The 8,888-nt window shown below is 36.0% G+C and overlaps 1 long non-coding RNA gene across 1 annotated transcript; it reads right to left on the bottom strand.

Annotated features, from left to right (window-relative positions):
- Positions 1-3,655: 3,655 nt before the first annotated feature.
- LOC116444966 lies at positions 3,656-6,291 on the bottom strand. The gene is made up of 2 exons (XR_004240597.1): positions 6,102-6,291; positions 3,656-3,819 (listed from the first exon to the last, which is right to left on the bottom strand). It is a non-coding gene; the product is annotated as an uncharacterized LOC116444966 (long non-coding RNA).
- Positions 6,292-8,888: the final 2,597 nt, after the last annotated feature.

Genomic DNA, 8,888 nt, shown 5'->3' on the forward strand with positions numbered 1-8,888 from the left:
ACCTACCGCAGACCTGTGTCTTTCTGAAGTGGCAGCTGAGGCTGGGCGGGAATGTTTTAGGGCATCTCAGATGACACTAAGTGCCTTTGCAATGCTCAGTGCCTCTAGAAGTGAGCCCTAAGCATCTATCTGGCTTTGTTTCTATGAGAAAAGCACTAAGAGAAGATAGCAAAGCACAGTCTGAATATATAGGAGATATAATTTGGTGGCTTGAAAGCCATCACCCAACGTTGATGGCTGTTGGGACATAGAATTCAGAGCATCTGGAGAACTGCTGCTCTGTTAGGTGGTGTGATATTGGCATGCTGAATATATTTTAAAATAACTGTCTAATCATTATGCATCTGCAACTTCCAATTTTACTCTCCTGTGGCTACAGAGATGGTTAATAAATGCATATGGAATGCAGTGGACACTTGTGGAAATCTTCCAGTTTAGATAGCATTGGTCTTATGGACCTACACCTCAGCATGTTTTCAAACCTCTTCTGGGAGGACAAAATCCTCTGAACCCTGCAGGCCTTCTATTCATACCAGGTATTGTTATACCAAAGTCTCGCTACTGCCGTTGGGATAGGCAGGAAAGGACACCATTATCACCAGTCACCATTATCACTATGAGTAAATAGCTTACTTTCTGATATTTGAGATGGGTTGCCTTTATTCTTCTGTTATTGTTTCTTTGTTTTATAAAATCATACCATTTTCTTTCCAGACTAGGACGATCATATAACTCTTAAATAAGGCCCAGTTGGATCTTCTCCCACTCTCTCTGAAATATATGTATTGAAATACATGAAGTACCGAGACTGTTCTGTATAGACTTATATTCAGATATGCATACATATATATGTGCATTTTTATACTCTCATATAAATATATATACATACATCTACCTATCCATATTTTTATATTTGTATATAAATACAAACATACAAATATACAAGAAATCTACCTTGTAGTACATACAGCTTTGGCAGATAGTTGTATCATCTCATCATCCTTATTATTTCATAATCATAGATTTACTATTCTCAATAGATGTACCATTCAGAATTTAAAAAAAAAAAAGTTAAAATTGAAAAATTATTTTACAAAGTATGAAGCAAAAAAGATGGTATATGTTTAGTCAGTGCCACATTGCAGACTGCAGAATGAATTAATATGTGAGGCAAGTGGTTTCCATTTTAAGCATATCTGACCACAGGATTCTGTGATTCTATTCTGTGATTCTGTGATTCTGTGATTCTATTCTGTGATTCTGTGATTGCCTGCATATAAATTAAAATTGAATGGATATTTCCTCAGATTTTTCTGGCAACAATGTTTGGCCGTAGGTTTTAAAAAAATAAAACAAACTAGATGTAACAAATAGGTGTGTGGTTTCCACTTGTAATGAAAATGCTGTAAATAGCTGAATCAGAAGCATTCAATACTGAGGGAGAAATCTCAGGACCTACTGCTTCAAAACCACAGACTTCTAGCATGTAAACTAAAGAAAAATCTCCATGAACATGTAGTAGCATTTATAAAAGCAGAAACATACTTCAAGGTGTGTAATTATATGAGACATTTTATCTTCTTGGGTGGCTGGCTTTTGAGCTGAATTTTTTTAGCATTTTATGAGGTATAGGCATAATTGGCCTAACTATAATGTTTTTCAATCTACAGCCCTGTAAAAAAGGATGCTAGTCTAATTCCTTAATTAGGCCCACACTGTGGACCAAAACTACATGGCCATGCTAGGGCATGAGGAGCAGTGATGTCTCTGCCAGTTCCCTTATCTCTCCATCTCTAACCTGTAGGTATGGGAGGAGTGCTCTATACACTTCTCTTCATCCTAGAGTGTGACAATAAAGGTGGTCTAGCAATAAGGAAACACTGCTCCATTCCCCCCACAGTCAGGAAAACAATCTGCTGTTGGCAAAGGTGTATACCTGGATGGTGTTTTCCATTGGGGAAGAATAGTGCAATGCTTGGAATCAGCCTGGGGGTGTAGTTTGATTCATCGCCTTCACAGGATCTGAGAAGTCAGTTAGACCCGGATACTTAGAGGAATTTGGAAACCTTGTTTATATTCAAATTGATAAGAATTAGTTTCTTAATGTTCAGAATTATCTTCCTAAAGAACAATATGAACATTCAGATCTTGAGGGTATAGATTCAGTCTAATTATGCCTTAATTGACCACTCTGTCCATAATGAAGAAAAAAATTTCCTACTCCTTCAGTTTGCTGTGAAAATAGATACACTAAACAATGCTTTGAGATGTTCCAGGTACACTGGCAGTATGAAACAATACAGAGTATGTTACTTCTAAAGATAGATGAGGCTGGGTTTTGAGGCACAAACTGTCCTTTTGGTTCATTAGCAGTCCATGGAAATCCATAGAAATACTTTTGTTCTACTAATAAGACAAAAGACATTATGGTATAGTTTAATCAGTAGACTACTAAATGTTTTCTTTACTGAACTCTGAACAATGAAGTCATCATTTCTCCTGGCTGTTAAATACGGTGTCTCTTTTTCAAAATATCAGTGATCACAATGCACTAGGGCTCCTGGGCCTATTGACAATTTTACACTAACTTTGCATTATTTCCTAGCCTTTATCTCAAATTGGCATCATTTTATTGCATTGATAACTAGAAGTAGCAAATCAGAAATTAGAAAGAAGGAAAACTGACACTGATTGATGTCCAAGTCTTTCTCCTGATTCGCTGATTAAACTCATCAATCTATATGCAGAAGAGATGTCCAATGCAAATGGAACCAACCAGCCTTAACGAAGTTGTGTTGTCAGCATACTAACGGGAAAATAGGATCCTCATGGCAGATAGGGAAAACAAAGCTAAACCAGAGACTGTCTGCTACAAACAACATTTATTTAAGAGATGGCAAATCACTATTTAAAACACGTCCTAAACATGACAGTAAATCTTGTTGGCTATACAAGATTAGATTGTGGTATATAGATTGTGCAGGAAAAAAATCAGGCTAGTTTGTGGGGCCCCTGGGCTGTGGGAAAACAGTGCTCTTTCTCAACTCAGTAGTCCCCCAGCTTGTTTGGAGAATGAACATTAGTGTCACTATCTAAAGCATCCCAGTCCCCAGACACACTGTAGTTTTCTGAGACTGTCCCTTTCTCTTCCTCTTCTACTTACACAGAGATGCTACAGTCTGTTTCTTTTAAATGAGAGATCATCAAATTGGAGCTGCCTCCTAATTTTTTATTAAATGAAACATTTTTATAGGGATTCACTGTATTTCATTATTTCTGTATAAATCAAAATAATTTAGAGTAAAAAGTAACTGAAGAAAGTGGCTGCAAAGCAGAGGTGTTAATCTGGAAAAAAAAATATAAGAGTTTTGCAAACTCTTTGATAAATGGTGCAAACACATAAGTGCATGGAATATACAGAGTTTTGCATCTAGGGGTGTCTGAGTTGAAAGAAGATCAAAACAAGTAAATATGCAAGAATTTTATAAAACCCTACTGAAAACCTTTGGTCAAGGTCAGGTCAGCCAGTTCCAAAGAGAATAGGTAAATAACTTCCTCACAGTTATTTGATTAGAGATGGTTGGAAAAAGATTTTTTTCTTGAGGAATGATTTTTCTTGCTTTAATAGAAGAGAGAAATATTTGCCAGAAATACATTAACTTTTAACATTTTTATTTTCTGTAGTTTCTGTTGCTAGTACAGTCATATTTTGTGTAATTTCTTGCTAACGATGTGACTTCTGAAGCTTCTTGAGCCAATTTTTCTTGTGGTCAATGAATTGTCAAGAATGAGATGAAGAACTTAGACTGGTGATGGAGTCTAGAAAAAAAGGGAAAGGAAAATAAAATGTGTTTAGGCTACTTCAGCACTTTCTTATTTAGAGTAGCAATTTACAAAGTCATTGTGTTTGATAAATCAGTATTTCCAAAGCCTTTGCTCAGAAGCTATGTGCTACGGGAAAGGTTCTGTAATATAATTACAGCCACAGGAACCTAAAAATCAAGTATGAGGTCACGACTGGTACACTTTAGGTTGACTGTGGCAGTGAAGGATAACCCTTCCTCTGGGTGCTCTTCACTCTCTACTCTCTGTGGTTGCCAGTGGGCAGTGATTTCAGCTGGAGATATGGATACAAAACTCAGTACTCAACAATGTCCTCTTCCTTGATGTTTTCAAATGTTTCATTTCACATAAAGATATATTGTCTGCATTATTTCCCCTCTTAACGTACATTAACTATGTTCCTACAACTCATCAGATGTTTATTTCAATGAATGTAAAGGAAAAAAAAAGTGCTATAAATCAGTCCTTCTTTTCACCTCTAGGCTCCTGACTCCAAATAATTTCTTAAAATAACTGTGAAGACACAAAATATTTTAAGGGATCTTCTCTGTCCTGCTTGGCATAAAATTAGCACCCCATATCACATTTATCCTTAAATAAATTCCCAAAGACGAAAAATTAAAAAAAATATGGAAATTAATAGATCCCCCTCTGACCAGACTAAGATGCAATAGGCTTAACTGAGGCAAAGAATAGTCCATAAAAATGTTATGAAATGCCTTCTAACAGAAAGCTCAGGGAAGTATTCAAAAAAGACAGTGTGGGATCTCCATCATTAGAGGCCTTTAAGAGCAGGATTAGACAAGCAATTGTCAGGGATAACATAGGTAGAGTTGGTTTTGCCTTAGGGCAGAGGGATGGACTAACTGACCTCTTGAGGTCATTTTCAGCCTTGTGATTCTGTGAATGAAAACATACATCCCCTCCTAACTGCAATAGAATCTGTCATCACTCAACACCATTTCCTTTCAGTGCAATGCATTCAACCTTAACTTTGTCCTTTGTTTTGCTCTATTAAGGAGGTATGCTTTCAGATGTAGTCATGATCTAATGCTATATTAAGTGCTTTGTTAAGAATGAGGAAAAGATGCAAAATTTTGAAGTTCATTAAGAAATTACAAATTTCTATACATTTTTATGGCATGGTGGGCATGAGGGAGAAAAAACCTACAATGTTTTTTCTCCATATAAAAAATATTTTATTTTATAAAAAATAAAAATAAGATAATAGGTCATCTTGGTTATATTTACTTCCTTTGTAAATATGATAACTACTCTTAGATTTTGCAAGGTATCTTTATAGTGTCGTGTGTGTGTACATACATGCATATGTATTTGTATCTGTATCACTTTATATTGCAAATAGGAAATGCGAGTAGGAAGTGGAATTTGTAACCTACCATTGTGTCATTTTGATATTGGCTTTTTTTTTTCGTGTTAGAGGATAGTAGGAAGATCAGTAGAATTAACTTACATCCTTAATATGTAAAGTCTCACAAGAAAAAATAATCACTTTTCCAGGTTCTTGCTGATTCTCCAGTCAAGACATAGGGCTGTTCCAAATGAGCTTTCTCTTACACCGTTATATCTTCTTCATAAACTTGTTCTAATAAATACTTGGTAAATTATGATCTGAATTATACCACTAAAAATTTCTAGCAAGCTTTTCCTAGGCACACAGGTATTTATGAAGCTAGTATAATTTTCTATATACAATGTAGAAAACTGAAAAGCAATTAAAAATACCATCCAAGATTACTTATCAGGCAATAATCTTTCCATTATGCTCCAATTTAATATTGGAGTAACTATATGATTTTCCCATACTGATCTTTTACTTCCTTCTCTTATGAGTTTTAATGATAATTTTTCTTAGAGAATCTCCTCATCTACTTTGTCATATTCTCCAGGACTTTCTGTCACTACTCCCTATGTTTTCTCTCTTAGTGTACAAATATGTCTTTGTTTTCCTTACCTTAGAAATTTAAGATCTTCTTGTTTTCCACTAATGCCCTAGGTGTTAATTTAGGTTTTTTATTCTTTTCTTCTCATCTCAAATTTTTAAAGAAATACAGCATGTGTCTGGAATTCTCCTGTACTCATCTCTACGTCTGACTTCACTGGAAAATCTTCTCAGCAAAGATGTTAAGAGTTCTTAGTCAAAGATCAGATTTAAAAATCATGTTTGTCTCATCAGCATAATCAATTGCACACTTAAAATCTTGTCTTCCTCCTCCTTTCTTAACTCTTTTTCTTACCTGTTTTCCTGTTTCCTCTAATCCTCCCTTTCATCTCTTCTCTGCTCTATTATTTCAGGTATTTTCATCTTATTATGGTGGTATCCCTATCTTTCTCTTCGATATTCTTCTTTTCCTCTAAACCACAGGTCTTGGTCACTTCATTCATTTCGACTGATGTAACTATCATCTTGGGTTTATTTTTCTTCATAGACCTAAAAGAAAGAAATTCTTTATTACTTCTTCTTTTTGATCAAATTCAGGGCCATCTTGCATGTCACTAGGGCTTGTAACCTGGCTCAACTCTGACAGTTTCTTAGTCCTTGCATCCAAATACTGTCTGCATAATTTATGAGACACAACCTGTTTTAGCCATCCACAGTTAAAGATACTGTCAGCTTTCACAATATCATATCCCAATTTCTACAAGTGGGATTCTACAATTTGTTAAAATGTGCATTTTTGTAGCCCAGAATTTAAGCCATGATACCCTTACCTGCAAACTTGTTCCTACTTATTTAGTATCCCTCATTTGCTTTTAGTGACATTTACCAATGTTTAGGAAGGATATTTCATATTAATCATGTGAAACTGAAACAACTTGAGAAAACAGCATGAAGCTGAGTCGTGGGAGGCTTAGGGTAGATATCAGGAAAAGGTTTTTCACACAAAGGGTGGCTGAGCACTGGAACAGACCCCCCAAGGAAGTGGTCACAGCACCAAGCCTGACAGAGTTTGGACAAGGCTTTCAGCCATATTGTGGGACTCTTGGGGTGTCCTGCACAGGATCAGGAGTTGGAGTAAATGATCTTGATGGGTCCCTTCCAATCCAGTTTGTTCTATGATTCTATGACTGAAGCATAGCACATTGACTTCTCATGTTTCTTTGTTTTCTTGTATTCCCGTTTCTTACAGAACCAATATCCTTATCTTCATCTTGTAAGTCTGTACAACATTTTACTCTTGTTTGTACAGTGCCTATATTATACAGTGCCTGTAAAATAGCGGTTTGTGTTCATGATAAAAATCTCAAAGCTCCATAGAGTTAATTCCCTGAAATTTTACAAGAGCTATCCAGCTTTAAGAATAATCAGAATTAGTCCTGCTGCATCTGTTTATATTTGCATGGTTCTGGTCTGTCACTGTTCATGGAGGAGAGAATGGACAAGCTTTCAATTGCTCAATTGTACCTTTACTCTTAAGGCGTGGGTAGGAAGAATATCACTAACCCATAATTTCCTAGAGTGAATCAGAAGAGGATAGTAAGCTACAGAATATTAAAACATTTGTGAAAGAGAAATTTTTCTTTCTTGGAGTGTGAAGCTCATCATTATAGAAGGATTTTGAAGTATTCATCTTCAATATAAAAACACTCAATAACCTTGAAACGAAAAATATGCCCCCAACCTTTTACTCTTTTGGAGGGACTGAGAAGACTAATAAGTGATGACAAACTACTGAAAGCTGTTTGCCATACTTATAAATTCCTACTTTGGCTTATCCCTCAAACATTTCATCAAAAAGTAGAATATTATAAGACTGTGACATCCATTATCTGTGGCTAAGCCTAGTTACAGCATTTTTACTGTCTGTTTAAGCCCACTAAAATAGGAATGGACAGTGCCTGGTAAGTATCTGCCTTCTCTGCCCAAGGGCAAGCAGCATAATTCATCAGGCTTGGTGGTCAGATGGTTTGTCTGCCTGAGATGCCCTGGGACTGACCTAACCCCTCTCCTTGTGAAGTGGCCATGGAAGCCAAGGACTCAGTTTCAGCCATGGCTGAGCCATTGAATAGCTGCTTTTCACAACCAGAAGGCCTGCTTCTGGGACCACACTGTCACAATGCAACAGGGCTGTGGTGCAAATACTCTTCTGTTTATTTGGTAGGAGGAGCTACATCAATGAAATGATATGTTTAAAGCCCATGTCATTTTCCACTCTATACCTGTGCCCATAACCCCTATGCAGTTGTGAATGATATTTGTACAGGTTCCCCAACTACTAAATTTGTGCCTTTGCTAAAGACCCAGTACTTGTCTAGTTCATGATCTCTGAAGGCTGAGTATGCTTAGGAAGGAATCCAAGTATTTACATCACTGCTATCTTTTTTCTTTTAAATGGATAAAAGCTGCCGACATGTCTTTTCATCTCATCTGGAGAGAAATGAATTCCATTTCTAAAAACTATACCTTAATTAGAAGATTGGTCACCAGTTGGTCACCAAAATGAGTAGTAAACCATGGAACAGATGAGGTATTACCCCTCTGCTCACTGATGCATGAAAAAAGATAATACCTTTTCTCTTTCTTTTTCCTAAACTGTTCTGTTCCTGACTTATGCATGGCTTTTCAGCTTCTCTCAATTAACTGCACAAATTGTGGATAGTCTGAAATACCACCCTGTTTCACACTTGCATCTATCCTTTGAGCAAAATTTTACTCCACGTTTTCTCTCCACTTTAGTTCTTTAGATTTTTCTCTTATTAACATTGATAAGCGTTTTTCAGAAAACAACTTGTTTCTGACATTGTTTCAATAGTCAGAACTAGATAAATACAAATGAAATCTATCAAAAAACATATATTAGAATTTATTTTTCTTCTAATAGTCAATTTTTCCTTTCAGTTAGAACCCCACAAAAATTATAAAGGGACCTGTAATAAAAAACCTCAAACTTATAAATCAGCTTTTAGAGTTACTTTATTGTATAAAAATTTTAGCTGGTCAAAACTTGAAGCCTAACATTGACGTGTGTTACAGATGTGTGAACAGTGATTCTGAGTTCTGAACTTTTGACAATGACTTATTT

The sequence above is a fragment of the Corvus moneduloides genome, chromosome 6 (assembly GCF_009650955.1).
Source record: "Corvus moneduloides isolate bCorMon1 chromosome 6, bCorMon1.pri, whole genome shotgun sequence".
Classification (NCBI taxonomy): domain Eukaryota; kingdom Metazoa; phylum Chordata; class Aves; order Passeriformes; family Corvidae; genus Corvus; species Corvus moneduloides.